This window comes from Plectropomus leopardus, chromosome 7 (genome assembly GCF_026936395.1).
Source record: "Plectropomus leopardus strain MGB_pleo_1.0 chromosome 7, ASM2693639v1, whole genome shotgun sequence".
Classification (NCBI taxonomy): Eukaryota; Metazoa; Chordata; class Actinopteri; order Perciformes; family Serranidae; genus Plectropomus; species Plectropomus leopardus.
The window spans coordinates 37442795-37458362 of record NC_142182.1 but is presented as its reverse complement, the minus strand read 5'-3'; the positions used below and the strand labels follow the sequence as shown (position 1 = coordinate 37458362).

The 15568-nt window shown below is 40.7% G+C and overlaps 1 long non-coding RNA gene across 2 annotated transcripts; it reads right to left on the bottom strand.

Annotated features, from left to right (window-relative positions):
- Positions 1-1810: 1810 nt before the first annotated feature.
- LOC148189260 (uncharacterized) lies at positions 1811-9288 on the bottom strand. Of its 2 annotated transcripts, none has more exons than XR_015777110.1 (4): positions 9183-9288; positions 8978-9063; positions 7832-8077; positions 1811-6785 (listed from the first exon to the last, which is right to left on the bottom strand). It is a non-coding gene; the product is annotated as an uncharacterized LOC148189260 (long non-coding RNA). The 2 variants fall into 2 exon arrangements; XR_015777111.1 differs by having other exon boundaries at positions 1811-6758.
- Between the last annotated feature and the right edge of the window lie 6280 nt (positions 9289-15568).

The window sequence follows — 15568 nt, the reverse complement described above, 5'->3', positions numbered from 1 at the left end:
TAACCCTAACACTAAGGCTATCATTATTAATATCCATGTGAATGTTAAAATCCCCTATGATAATTACTTTGTCTGATTTAAGCACTAAACTTGATATAAGCTCAGAGAATTCAGATAGAAATTCAGAGTATGGGCCGGGGGCACGGTACACTATAACAAATACAATTGGCTGTAGAGTTTTCCAGGATGGGTGAGAAAGATTAAGAATAGCCTTTCAAATTAACTAGTTTAGCTTCGCTTTAGGGTGAATTGCTAAGCTTAAATCAAAAATAGCAGACACACACTGCCACACACACACACACACATGCACGCACACACATGCACGCACACACACACACAGATTCCCAGAGTGATGTATGTTGCAAACCGGTTTCTCTTCATAGTCTGTGTGCCTCTCTGACAGCTCTGCTGTGTTAAATTTATGCCACATCTATTTTAGTCCCCATCCTCCGCCTGCTGACTTTGCAACCTGGCCGCTCAAAGTTTTCAAATCATGTCAGTCAAATGCAGACGGCACTTTGTACCAATGAAATTAACAGCGGTCATTATAACAGCAAACATTCAACCACAAGCAAACAGAGGCTGGCCTGTGGGATCTGTGCAAAGAGCTGAACTGCTCACAGAGCAGTTAGTCTGAGCTCATTGTTGCTGGTGGCATCAATCAGGTGACCCTAACGCCTGGCCTCCATCAACATGTTGACTGTGCCACAAGGAGAACTAACACTCTGGATCACTGTTGCATGCTGTTCAGAGGATACAGAGCAGAGTTACTACCACAGCTCAGAAAGCCATTTTTCCTTGGATGGCAAAAACTTGACCAGAATATGGACAAGGGTTTTTTTTAACCATCGCAGGACAAAAAAAAACTGTGTTTGGGAAGAGTGACCATGTGGCCGTTTTGCTTGGTTCCAAATATGCAAACAAACTATGGCCCTTGCCCCCAGTGATGTGTGAGGTCAGGAAATGGTCAGGCCAATCAGAGGCTGCACCCTGAGTGTTTCTCAATTTCAAGGGAGGAACCTCAAACGGCTGAACTTCAAGGAGCTGCCGTCATCGCATCCTGCCAAAGGACTGCTCTGATTGTCAAGGATCCTTCAAATTCTACCAAGGACAGAGTCCTTCCTTCAGAGAATTTTCGAGGAGGCATGTGTGTTTTCTTAGTGGGCAGAAAGTACCCACAATTCTTTGCTCATGTCCTATTAAAAATAGTAAATAATCAATTTTAAGGTGAGCCTAAATCCTGCTTCATCTTTTTGGTGCTGAAGGAGGATGTTGAGGAGTCTCACAGCCTGGGGAAAGAAGCTGCTCTGTAGTCTGGTGGTTCTGCAGCGGATACTTGTGTATCTTTTTCCAGATGGCAGCAGGGTGAACAGACAATGGCTGGGTTGGCTACTGTCTTTCAGTGTCCTCCGAGTTCTGTGCAGACACCTCACCTCACCAAGGTCACTGATGCTCTGTAAAATGGAACCAGTGATGTTCTGGGCAGTTTTAATCACCCGCTATAGAGCCTTCCCGTCCTGGGCCGTGCACCAACCATGCCAGTTGATGATGTTTACAGTCAATATGCTTTCTATTGCTCCTCTGAAGAAGTTAACCAGGATCTTGCTCTGGAATTTAGCCTTGCTAAGTTTGCGTAGGAAGTAGAGCCTTTTCTGTCCTTTTTTAACCTGGGTGGTGATGTGCGATTACCATGATAGGTTCTCAGTGATCATGCACAAGTACATTACAAGATGAACAATTAGCTGCAAGACTTGGCAAGGATATGGAATCATTTTAAACCTTTAAAGGAAAAAATAAAGATGAGCTACTGTTTGGGATGCGCTCAAAGCATTTATTAGAGGAAAATGTAAAGATTATAGTTAATGGAAGCAAACAGAAGGTGAGGAGAAAGTTCAACCACTGGAAAACAAAATGACTGATTGGTGAAACATTTGGCAGAACAATTTGATAAGGGTAAATTTAGGAAAAAATGTTTAACTAAAATTTGAATTAGACAAAATATAATAAAAAGGCAGAATATTCATTTTTTAGTCCCAAAACTACTCTGTGAAAACAATGAAAATTCAGGAACATCAATGGCAAGACAGCTCAAACAGCAGAATGCAAATAACACTGTTCAGGCAATCAGATTTGTTGGAGCCATCACAGTGACCCAGAGCACGTCTACCAAAGCATTTCCCAGCCAGCATAAGTCCCACAGCTGAGACAGCTCTGTAGTCTGTCTGATTTCTGTCCTTACTATTTGCCTACATGTCTCCTGCTCTTCACTTATTTCAACATAATGCTGTGCTGATGGAATATGCTTAGTATTTATAATGAACATGGTTCAGGTTCAGGGTCAGGTTACTTCATTAATACACATAAGTAGATTTGCTTTGCAGTGGAAAGTAAACAGTAGTAGAAAGAAGGCATCCATTAACACAGTTTCCGACACCACAGACAACATACAGGATAAAACATGACAAGAAGATACGAGATAAAAAAAAAAACATCTAAGGGCCCCAGTGCTAGCCCTTGTGTGCTCCTTGGGCCATTTGTTCAAGATTTGTCTCACGGGTCAAAAATGACCCGGTTTTATTTAAGTGTTTTAGAAGCAGTAGTATAAATTATCACGCATTTATGTGTTACATATTCTAAGCCAACTCCATTCCAACTTATTAACACTAGTTTTACATTTCTGTTTATGATTTATGGTCAGTAAAGATGATTTATATGAAATTATGCCAAATGGTTGACTAAAAAAACAAACAAAATTATGAATCTTATTCAATGTAGTTCATATCAGGTTTTTCAGTGGCAGCAAATAATGACACCTGGTATCCTCCTGGGTCAAAATGACCTGGTCTGGTTTCACTGTTTACAGATCAATTACAAGTATATCAAGTATAAATTGTCACTCAGTTGTGTTTTAAATTATCTAAGCCAACTTAATATCAACTCATTAGCACAAATGTTGTAATTATATTAGGAATTTAGGGTCAATAAACATGATTTACATTAAATTATACCATTTTTAGCGACAAATATGAAATATTTTCACTTTAATAAGGATAGCAGAAACACATGCTGGTTGATTATCACAGACTGGTATATGTCAAAGTTTAGTCAGAAAATTGTTTTGAGGCAGGATCAACATCCAAGAATTAGTAACTCTATACTCCAAAACAGCAGGAAGGCAGGAGGGTTATCTGTTTCCAGTTTCCAAATGTATTATCTCTCCTTTATGCTCAGGCCACTGTCAAGATGTGTTGATAAGGACTCTGATGTACCATGGGTGGAGATGGAGAAGCATATAGTATCTCCATGTACTCTTAAAGATGTTCTTTTTTCCGGTTTCTCTCAAAATTATTGTCATATTAAATTTGGACCAATCTTTGCACACTCAATTAAGGTTTGGAAATGCATTGCTAGAATAGGTCAATGGGACACTAAATGGCACTTAGATCCCCCTATATTTTGAAACAATTTTTTACTTTTAGGTGGAAAGACAGCCACCGTCCCCCATTGGCAAAAACAGGGAGTTCATTCATGGTCCAATATATGTAATGAAGATGGCCATAGATCATTTCAAGGTCTTAAACAAACCTTCAACTTGCCCAGCACTTTATTTTTCTTTTACTTACAGTTGCACACTGCAATGCACATTTACGAGAACGATGGAATCAACCCTTGTTTTCTCATCCCTTAATGCATCTACTGAGCTGTACAAAAGTTAAAAGTGGTTTTGTGTCTTGCTTATATAACAAGTTACAAGTAAAACTAAATGGACCTACCGGCATTGTCACTGTTTGGAACTTTGATTTGAAAGATATTGATTTAAATATAAATTGGCAGAGATTATAGAGCAATATCCCCCTAACTTCTCACAATCATAATCATCAATTAATCCATTATAAATTAATTCAAAGATTTTATTTATCTCCAAGGAAATGTTGCCAAATCCGGATCATTCAAAGTCCCCTGTGTTTATTGTGTCCCCAAAAATTATTGGGCACATATATGCATGATGTGGGAATGCCCAGGGGTCCATTCCTTTTGGGTTAATGTTTCTATTATTCTTTCTGATAAAGTTGCGATGAAGATACCTATTATCTATCTATTATTGAATGATGATACATCTGATGATACATCACATGAAGAGAGTATTGTTTGCGGGCTAGGCAGTTGCAAAGAAAATGTTGATAATGAGATGGAAACCTCCCCATAAGCTAAGTATATACCAGTGAAAGCTGTCATTCTATGAGGTTTTAACATCAGAAGCATCTAGTGCTCGTGAAACGGGCTGTGTTAGAGCCCAGATGCAGTACGCCAAAACTCAGAGTTAGTTGGTAATGACTTCTATTGTAACCAACACAAACGAAGATCAGCTCACAGGATTTCAGTTCGTTCTTCGGGCGGTTAGCCCAAACAATGTCTCTGGGAATCCCACGAAGCGAAGACACGAAGCGTGAACCTACTGTGGCTGGTGAACAGGAAACCCCGTAGCTCTACGAGCCGACAACACGTGTGGGAATGTTGTCGGGGATAGCGCTGAATCGTGGTCGGGGACAGGCAGAGGATCCGTAGCCGGGAAAACAGGCCGAAAGAACAACAGTACCGTCGAGGAGCAGGCAGGAGGATCGTCGTGGTCGAGCGGGGAGGTCTTTGCCAGTGAAGCCGTCAGATTTCCGGAACGCCGGAGCGAAGCACGTGGTCGGGGACAGAAGGCAGGTAGGTACACGGGGAGGCAGGCACAGAGAGCTGGTCGGGAACAGGCTGGGTCGGCAACGGTAAATCTGGCAGGAAAACGCTGGAGAGTCGTGCATAATGCAGAGGAACAATCTGGCAGTGAGTGAATGTGTGGGAGTGTCTTAAACACCGGACTGATTGGAGATGAGCTGCAGCTGAGGGAGAGCGGGCTGCAGCAGTGGGCGTGGCTGGCAGGTAGAGCAGGTCAGAGTGAGGTGAGTGGAAAAACACTGGCGGTGGGGAGGAGGAGAATGCAGGAGCCATGACAGCTCGAGCACAAAGGGCAAAGACAGATAACATGCAATACCTTCAGAATGCAGCTCTGAAGGTTAAATCATTACTTTAGTTGGAATGCATGCAGGGCCTGTGATTGATCCACGGGTAGCACTCACCCCAGCCAACTATAAGTAATTTCCTGTACACTTATCAATAGAAACCACACATTCTTATTCAGTATCAATTTAATAAGCATAACATATTTTTTATAAGATGCACATCTGTGCATGTTTTATTTTTTTTTTAATTTTTTTAGAGGGAAATTGGAATTTGGAATTGGGTTGTGAAAGAGTTTTGTTTTTGTTTTTGGATTACAGGGTCATAGGGTGGTTGGAAAACCACAAGCAGACAGCATGAGCAGATAAATGATAATGTATGTATATTTTTGTATACTTGAGTATGTTGTTTATGTCTGCTGTTTTATACCGTCCAAAGCCATGTACTGCCACTTCCACTTGAAAAGTGAAATACATTTTTAAAAAATTGGTCATAAAAAAAGAAAAGAAAATTATTTAGAAACCACTGCAATATTTTTAATGGCACCAAAAAATATCATCCGTTATCATATCAGGGCCAAGAAAGTTTTCAGAGGAATTTCTCTAAAAGAAGTCTAGTAGCTGTAACCTGCTTTCTGTCATGCTAATTAGAGTTCAGTCAGTTGCAGCATGTCTCCAGTGTGTCCTGGCTTGGTAAACAGCCACGGTTATGTCGCAGGCAAGAGGTAGAAACCATCAACCCCACAGTGTGATAAGAGAAATCCAGTTTGGATGAGCAGCATGGGGAAAACACAACAGACATTAATTACAATAAAAAACAAGTTTAAAACACCAAACACAAGGACACCAAACTTTCATTGTTCATAGACACTGCAGTAAGCTACATCACATCCTGAACATTAGCTGTCTATGCAGCTCTACTAAAAAAGTAAGTCTTTCCTTTGCATTTAAAAAAATTCAGTGTTCATATGATACCATTGTGACAACAATCCTTGTGTACACGGATCCGCAAAAACAGACAAAAATGCTGTAGTATGCATGCCGGCCAACTCAATTCAGTTCAATTCAATTTTATTTATAAAGCCTATTATCACAGTTTGCCTCATAGGGCTTTACAGAATACAACATCCCCTCTGCTGTTAGACCCTCACATCCTCTAAGGAAAAAATCCCTGAAAAAAAACCCTGTAATGGGGGAAAAAAATGGTAGAAACCTCAGGAAGAGCGAATGAGGAGGGATCCCTCTTTCAGGACGGTCAGACGTGCAATAGAAGTTGTAAGTAACAATCTAATAGAGTAAGTAATGACAAAGCGGAAAGAGAACGAGCGTGAAAGAGAGAGAAAGAGAGGGGGAGAGAAGCAAAGAAATAATGGTAACAACAGCACATTATATACAAATAGTGATAGACATAAAATTACTAAATGCACTCTATAATAGCATGTGATGTTACATGCAAATATCGTAGGTGTTGATAAGAGTCCCATGCGTATATTAATAGTGGAGGCATGACGCATAATAATGGCAGCAGAATGTGGCATCGAGCAAGATCATGCCATCTGCGTAACCAAGGTCCACGACACAGGCACAGCTTCAGACAGGACCCCAGCAATGGCAAAACTAAGACCACGATCAAGACGAGCCGAAGGTGCAGTATCAATGCAGCCACAGCAGGAGCACAGCCAAAGGCAGGGTCACAGCATCAGCACAGCCATCACCATGATCAGGCACAGCCAAGACTGCAGCCAAGATCCAGGAAAACTACAAAACAAGGGATCAGGAATGTTCCTGAGAGGCAACAGAGTTAGTGTAATGCAAGAAAAAGACAAGAGCGCTTCAGATGGAGGGAGCAAGAGAAGGAAAAAGGAGCTCAGTGTATATCTAAACCTATGTCAGCCTAATTAGGGGCTGGTCCAGGCAACCTGAGCCAGCCCTAATTATAAGCTTTATCAAAGAGGAAGGTCTTAAGTCTACCCTTAAAAGTGGAGACTTTGTCTGCCTCCCTGACTGACCCTGGAAGATGGCTCCATAAAAGAAGAGTGTGGTAACTGAAGTCTCTGGCTCCCATCCTACATTTGGAGACTTTGGGAACCACAAGTAACCCTGCATTTTCAGAGTGCAGTTATCTTGAGGGTTGTTAAGGAACTATGAGCTGCAACAGATAGGACAGAGCCTGACCATTTAGAGCTTTGTAGGTAAGAAGGAGGATTTTAAATTAACTTCTGGATTTTACAGGGAGCCAGTGCAAAGAAGCTCAAATGGGAGAAATATTATCCCTTTTCTTGGTTCCCGTTAGTACACGTGCAGCAGTGTTCTGCACCAGTTGGAGAGACCGATTAATATGGAGTTACAGTAATCCAGCCTAGAAGTAACAAATGCAGCACTAATTTCTTGGTGTCTGTTTGAGACAGGATATGTCTAATTTTTGCAATATTATGCAAGTGAAAGAAAGCAGTCCTTGAAGTTTGTTTTATATCGGAGGCAAAAGATAGATCTTGATCTAATATAACTCCAAGGTTCCTTACAGTTTTTAAATTTGCTCACATTTGGCAAAGGGCGTTTTTCATAGAAGAGAAGGAGACATGCTAACAGAGTGTCATGATGTATTCCACTGATGGATGATGGGAATGATTTTGGTCATGAAAAAAAGCAATAATTCAACATTGATGTGATAATGGCGCTGAATGACAGTTCAGCCACTGGGCACCATGAAAGTGTGTGTCATGTTAATGGTAATTCTGGAGAAAATTATTGCTGTAAAGTTATTACAAAGTTTCTGGCCTCCAGAGAGCCACATGACACAAACAGGAAATACTCAGTCATGATGTTCATACCTGAGAGAAAAGAGCCAAGATGGCCGCTAGGGTCAGAGAAAGGCCAATACCAAGGATCAGCCAAGCCACCAACTGTAAAATCGGTGCATCTGCTCCAGAATAAGTGTAGAAACCAAACGGGTTGAATACATGGTACAAAAGGAGGGCGCTGTCATTAAAGCAGCTGGAGGTGATGTTGCTGTGATGGGAGCTGTTGTTATGTGAGGAGCTGTTCATGGCCAACTCCTCCAGTTCTCAGCGTGACACCTGCAGTTGTAAAGATCAAGACAGAATGGCAGCTTGTTGTTTAGTATCTAAGAATGGGCTTCATGCAGCAGCATTCTCTTACATTTTCTCTTAATTTACTGATAGTCAACTCCAGATGCACCAAACATTCTTAACCATGCAAATCTGCTCTGACCAGGTGTGCTCAATGATGCATCCCACTTGATCTTAAGTGACCTTTTAGCACAGGCAACACCCCCTAAACGCCATATAAGGGCAGGTTTTTTGCTGTGTGCAAAGACTCTATCATGTGGCCAAGACTGGAGAGATGACACCATTAAAAAATTAAAAAATTTAAAAAAGACTTACACGAAAGAAATACTTGCCAATTAATTTTCGAATTAATCAGCTAATTGTTTCAGCTGCAATTAGCTGATTAATTCGAAAATTAAATATACTAAGTTACAGTTCTGGTCCGCAGAGGGACACACAGTACATGAAATTACAGTCATTGGGATCAATAGACTGAGTACAGTAGTATCACTTTAGCCCTAAAATTTGATAATCCAGTCATTATAATTCCTCTAAAACCATATCTAAATTTTATAAAATGATAAGCCTCATCAACAGGTTATTCATGTTATGATTACATTCAGGATATAAATTAGTACATAAAATTAATAATAATAATAACAATAATAATAATAATAATAATAATAATAATATAAGTTAGTACATGAAATGAATAATAATAATGATAATGATAAAAAGAAGAAGAGTTTATTTAAGAATTAAATTAATATACAGACTTAGTTCCTGAAATGTCTCCAAAGTCCAACCACCTTCTTCTGCCTTCCTTTAGCTCATATCCTTTACTCTAAATTCTGTATCTTTATGGCTATTGTTGTTCTCTTTACACAAACAAAAGCTTAAATTTCTTACATGTGAAAATCAGACTTCACCCACTAAATGTTGATTCCTTCCTCACAGCATCTTAAGTTGAATTCAGGAGAAAATCATTTGATTCTCTGTTCAGTGATAAAAACACAGAGTAATGTTATTGAATTGACATAATGAAAATCTGTGATTAATTACCAGCAGCCAAACTAATGTTCAGAATGTTTACACACAGAAGAAACAGCGTTACCTCTGACAGCTCCGAGACCCTGGGGACCTGAACCAGCTCCTGACCACATGCCTGCTGTTTGTCCCTATCATCCAAACAGTCCACAGGAAGTGTGATGAGTGATGGCAGGCAGTGATGGCAGGCAGTCTCCTGTCAATCTCCATGATCGCATAAGCACAGCACAAAGACACACTCACTCAACAACATGGACACATGTCTTCATGATATTTATGCCATTCACAGTTAATCCTGCAGGGCTCCAACTGAACAAAGTACCTGCTCAGAGCTGTATAGTTCTTTGCAGTCATCTGTAACTCAGCTCTGCCATTCTTGCTATAAAGTATGTTGTAGCATGATTTCTTCATGCCATCCTCTGGTATTCTCTCAGTGGCCACCTTTGAAGTTTTCCGCCATTCTGTTTTGTAGGCAATTAAGGCAGCCTTTGTCCCCTCCACACCTTCTCTCTCACCCACCCACTCCTCTCTCCCTCTAGCTGCCTTCACATAGTCATTCAGTATGCCCTCACTGACTTCCCCTCAGAGGAGTCTCCGCACTATCAGAGGTGTCACTCCAATTGTCTAAAAAACTGAAGTGAACCTGATCCTTCAGATGAGACTCTACATGTGAAAATTATGGACTGTATAACCTCATTCCCACTGCACAAAAAAACCGCTAACACCCACTAGCATTTGGCCTTATAGATGCAATGGGAATGCGAACAGTCAGCATTCACACCTGGGTCAAATGACTCTGCAGTAGACATGGGTTTTCATTGTCTCCAGCTCCAACTGGTATTGATTGGAATGCAACACCCAGGTGAACGCGGTTGTTTCAGCTCCTTAACCGGCGAGATGCAATGACACTCCGTCACTAATTACTGTCCATGTCCTCCTAAGCAGCTAAAACACTGATTAAATACATCTGCACCAAGTCTGGAAGGGGGTCATATTAAGTAAGTGATCTCTAATCGGAAGGTCAGCCGTTCGATCCCCAGCTCCTCTGGGCAACATGTCCAAGTATCCTTGGGCAAGATACTGAATACCAAAATTGCTCCCGATGCTGCGTCATCGGAGTGTGATTTGGTGTGAATGGTTCCTGAGTAGCAGGTGGCACCTTGTTTCGTAGCCTCGGCCACCAGTGTGTGAATGTGTGTGTGAATGTGTGTGTGAATGGGTGAATGTGACATGTAGTGTTTAAGCGCTTTGAGTGGTCAGTAAGACTAGAAAAGCACAATACAAGTATAGTATACTATACAAGTATAGCATGACAGCTCTGCAAAAGTAAAACATCTGGATTGCCCCCTGGTGTCTGACTGCAGTATAGGTTATAAAGCCTGCCCTCCATGATAGTGAATGGGACATAGGCCAAACTAAAAACTCATAGTACAGGTCATATAAATTTTTCCTAAAGATGGTTTTTGTCATTTAAAGTTGTTGTAATCACCTTGATGTTTGTTCAAGAGTTTATTTTTCTGATTACTTTGGTTTGAATTCATTATTTGATGCTATAAAAAGGTGATTTTTTTTGTCATTACTGACAACTGTGTGAGCCAATCAGTGTGCTGGATATTTGCTAGACTGTTTGGGGATGCGTCATCCATCTTTATATGCAGTCCATGATAAAAACTAACACCCCTGTTTCACTTCCCCACAGCCTTTGGTGTTACAGAACAGCTGACATCCCTTGGAGGGAAAGTGGGCAGGAGACTGAAATGAAACACATCTGCCCTTGTTCACTTTCAGCCAAACGAACACAGATCGACCGACAGGATTCACGCTACGCTGCATTTTACAAATCAGCAGAAATACCTTAATGGACTTCTCTCTTGAGCTGAAAACATCCTCTGCAGATAATTATAATACACAAGGTACAAGGTACAAGGTAGATTTCTTGTATTTTTTCTTAAACGTGGTTCAAGAAGAAATGTAATTAAAGTTGATCCTAAATCCTGCTGCATCTTTTTGGTGTTGAAGGAGGAGTTCAGGAGTCTCACAGTCTGGGGAAAGAAGCTGCTCTGTAGTCTGGAGGTGCTACAGTGGATACTTCTGTGTCTTTTTCCAGATGGCAGCAGGGTGAGCAGACTGCGGCTGGGCTGTCTGCTGTCTTTCAGTGTCTTCTGGGCTCTGTGCAGACACCTCACTTCATCGAGGTCACTGATGCTCTGTAAATTTGATCAGTGATGTTCTGGGCAGTTTAAATCACCCGCCATAGAGCCTTCGTGTCGCACCATGCCAGTTGGTGATGTTTCCAGTCAGTATGCTTTCTATTGCTTCTCTGTGGAAGGGTAATGTGAATCTTGCTCTGGAATTTAGCTTCCTAAGTTTCTGTAGAAAGTAGAGCCTTTTCTGTGCTTTTTTAACGTGGGTGGTGATGTGTGATGACCAATATAGGTTCTAAGTGATAGTAATTCCAAAGAACCTATAGCTGTTCACCTGGAGCTGAGATGAATAGGGGTGTGTCTCTTTGCCTCCTTCTTTCTAAAATCAACAATCAGCTACGGGTTTTACTGATGTTGAGCAGTAGGTTGTTCTATGTGACTCCCGGTATGAACTCTATAATATAATAATAATAAAAATAAAGCAAAGTACTGTAACACATACTCTAGTAAGTACAATATGAAAAATGTATGCAATGTAGCTTTTTGGGAGTAAGAGCTGAACAGTTTAGTGCAGAGATGAGCAAAAGTTCACTGTAGAGTAAATATGCAATGTGCAAGGTGTGCATTAAAACAGAAAAACAAGCAAATGATCTGGCTGCTTTAGTGCTTGAAGTGTTGGATAGCTAGGCACTTTAACTCCAGATTGGTGTGTACGGTCCACGATAAAAGAGTTGAGCTGGTTGAGCTGTTCCAGCACATCCTTGACCATGCTGAGGATTTTGACCGTGAAACGGTACCCTGTGCATCAGGACACTTAACACAGTTGAGAAGCTTCTGACTTCTGTGTTTTTCTTTTTGCCTTCTTCGGAATATTTTGACTTTGCTGACATGCTTTTTGGAATTCTGTAAAATAAGAGCTTAGATGTTCAGTTCAGTATGGCCAGAACTGCAGACTTTTGCCAGAGCATTGAAGGTGAACAGGGAAAATTAGGACAGCCAGAGGAAGACCAGACCCACACACTACAAAGAGCTACACAGGACTAAGAATTGTTTTGAAGATCACAAGAGGCTTCTGTTTGTTGCATTGCTTGATTCACAACTGTTCCCACAATTCAAGCAGACATTTCCTGTCTGAATGAGATCTACGGAGCACAATTTGACCTTCCAAGACTCAGAGCTGAACTTGAGCTGATGTCTAACATGACAAACTTTCAGGGGAGGAGGCCAAGTGATCTACTGACATTTCTGAGCACGGGGCTTACAGACAGTATGTCTGCATGAGGAGGTCATAGAACGTTTTATTAGAAAGGATGGAAGGACTGATGGATGGATTTTATTTACAAATGATGGGGTGAGTGCTACTTTTTTCCCAGATAAAGTTATTGTATTGTTGTGGTTTGTACAACATTGTGCATTGTTAAGTTTGTATGTGATAAGTATTGTTGGGTATAACTTACACATTCAGTTTTTCTTATTTAACTGAAGGCTGTGCAGTGATAATTTTATGGTAATATTTATTTCTGCCATGTTTTGTTGGTGTGCAATCTTGTTGCTTGGAGACATGTAGGATGATCTGATGGTGGTGCTGCAATTGCTGCTAGTGGTGTTGCTGTTGTTTAAGATTAGTTTTCGTGTTGGTTGTTCATGCAGTGGTGCAAATAGCGTGATGATGTGTTTTGTATATGGCAGTGTCAGCAGTCACTGCCATGAAGGGGTGTGTGTGTGGACGGCGGCAGGGGTCGTGGGTCATTACTGCTGGCCCTGAATAAAACCCCATGGTATGCTACTGTACATCAGTGATACTTCTACAGCCTGGGGGCCAAGACTGTGGTCCCACAACCATTTTCTTATTCACAATTACAAATTGATTCACATGGGCAAATGTTTTTGTACTTTTAGTATACATAAGATGCCAGAGTGCATAAAACAGCATTTAAATGGAGCTTGTTTATTCGAAAAAATTGCAAGCAGAGCATCCTCCTAATCTTAAGCCACAAGTGTTTACAACAGATGGGCAGAAACAGGAATTGTGTGCATCTACTGAAGTGCAGGTAGTTTCCTGCTGACCTCTTTAACCCTGCCCCCCAGCTCCTCGACCAGGAAGTTAAACTGCCTCAGAGGCAGAGGGCAGAGAGGGAGGTCACAAAACTGAAAATATTCACAACAGTTTAGCTGTTGGAGATACAACAGAACCTCAGTATCCCCAGAACAGGTGACTTAAGCTCCTTTCCCAGTGCACAAAATACCCACTAACACCGGCTAACATCTGGGTTTTTTATGAAATGGGAACAGTCTGCATTCACATCTGGGCCAAATGCCTCTGCGGGCACCACAGGCATTTATCGGCTCTGGCTCTGATCAGCAGTGATGGAAACACAATGCCTGAATGAAAACACTAATTTTAGCCCCTTTACCTGTGAGATGCAATAACACGCCACAACAAAATACAGTCCAGCTCTGCCCTAGCAGCACTCACACATCGATCCAGATTAGTCTGCACAAAGAAGTAACCACCATAACATTTCACTGGCCACAATGCTGCTTTCTGCAACCAACCTGTTTACTGACCTGGGATTTTTTTCATTTTTATTTAATTTTTTTTATCTTTTTAGGTTTAAAGCAAACTGGCCTACTGAGACCTTCCTAGTTAGCTCAATATTGTGCTTCTTTCTCTGTCTCAGTCTGGACTCTCTGCCCCTCAAACACTTTCAAGAATACAAAATCTAGCCGGGCCAATCAGGGATCCGCCAACTACTACTGCCATTATTAGTCATACCTCCACTATTATGATACACATGACTGTTATTGCCCAATATATAAGCTATAATATTTGCATGTAATATTGTTGCTGTGCATCCACTCCCTTCTCCTATGTATCATTTTGTCATCTCTTGCACATCTGGCCGTCCTGGAAGTAGGATCCCTCCTCAGTCGCTCTTCCTGAGGTTTCTAACATTTTTTCTTCCTGTTATAGGGTTTTTATGGGGGAGTTTTTCCTTCGTTGACGGTCTAAGGACAGAGGGTTGTCATACGCTGTAAAGCCCTGTTACTGCAGAGAGTCCAGACTGAGACATCCAAATGAACTCCTGAGGTCATTCGGACATACAAGAACAATCGTTTGTCACCTGTCTTTGACACAAGGACTAAAGTTTGGTGTAGAGGTCTGGAGACACATTCCCGCCAAGAATTTGAGAAGGGCCCACAAGATTAAATGATGATCCTCATTCTGAAATTTAATCCTCTGTCTACCCCTCTCTCTCTCTCTCTCTATGTTGTCTCAGTCCACACATACACCGACAAACAAACACGTTCTCCCCTCTCATGTCCTTTTCCTCCCTGCTGAGATGACAAAGGCAGGACATGTTGTAAACTCATTCTACATTCTTTTATTAAGACCAGCATTTAACATGGCCACTTGGACAAAGTTGTGAATTATGTTAAATCTAGTTCCCTAATTTTTCTCCTAAGTAGGTCAAAGTTCATCTCTGTGTTTTAATGAGTAAGTAGAACCAACTCCCATGTCTTTATTATTTAATTTGAGGGAGTTAGGTAAAAATCATATTTTATTCCTTTTCTGTGATGTAGCCATACTGCCATCTAGTGGCCTTAGTTGTGTGTAATTTCGTAATTAATTTTATAGTTCTATCGTGTTTTGCATTTATTGTATAAAGCTAAATTAATCATTTACACCACCTTAACATACACCCTTAGGTTCCCTTTCATTTGTTCAATGTCCTTTACTACTTCCTCTATTTACTCATCATTTTATTAGCCTAAATAAAATATTTCATTTATCGCCAAGTCGTTGTCTGTGGATATTGTTTAATGAGAGATACAAGATCAGTGTATACAGGATAAACGGTACAGATTGTGAGACTGATTAAAGTGATGACATGTTTTGAAACTATTATTTAAAATTTAATTTTCTCCTAAATGGAGAATGGTGCCTCTTTTACTTTAATGAGTGCAAAATCCAAATTCTAACGTAGTTATTAATAACCGCTACAGCCCTCTGAGGCAAATTCTGATCTGTGATAATGGGCTTTATGAATTAAATTGAACTGAATTAAAATGAATTAAACTGAATTGAATTGAATTGATTGACTGATGGAGGAACAGATATCAGAGGCTGCAAAACTGGAGATCACGTTCACGATCCGATCAGTGTTCACAATGCCTGTAACAGTCAAAGTCTTGGTGATAAAATTCTAGAAAAAGAAATCTCACATCATTCTGCTAGTTTCAACTGTATTGTCTATATATACATATATGTATATTTATATATACTATATATTTTGGTGACATTTGG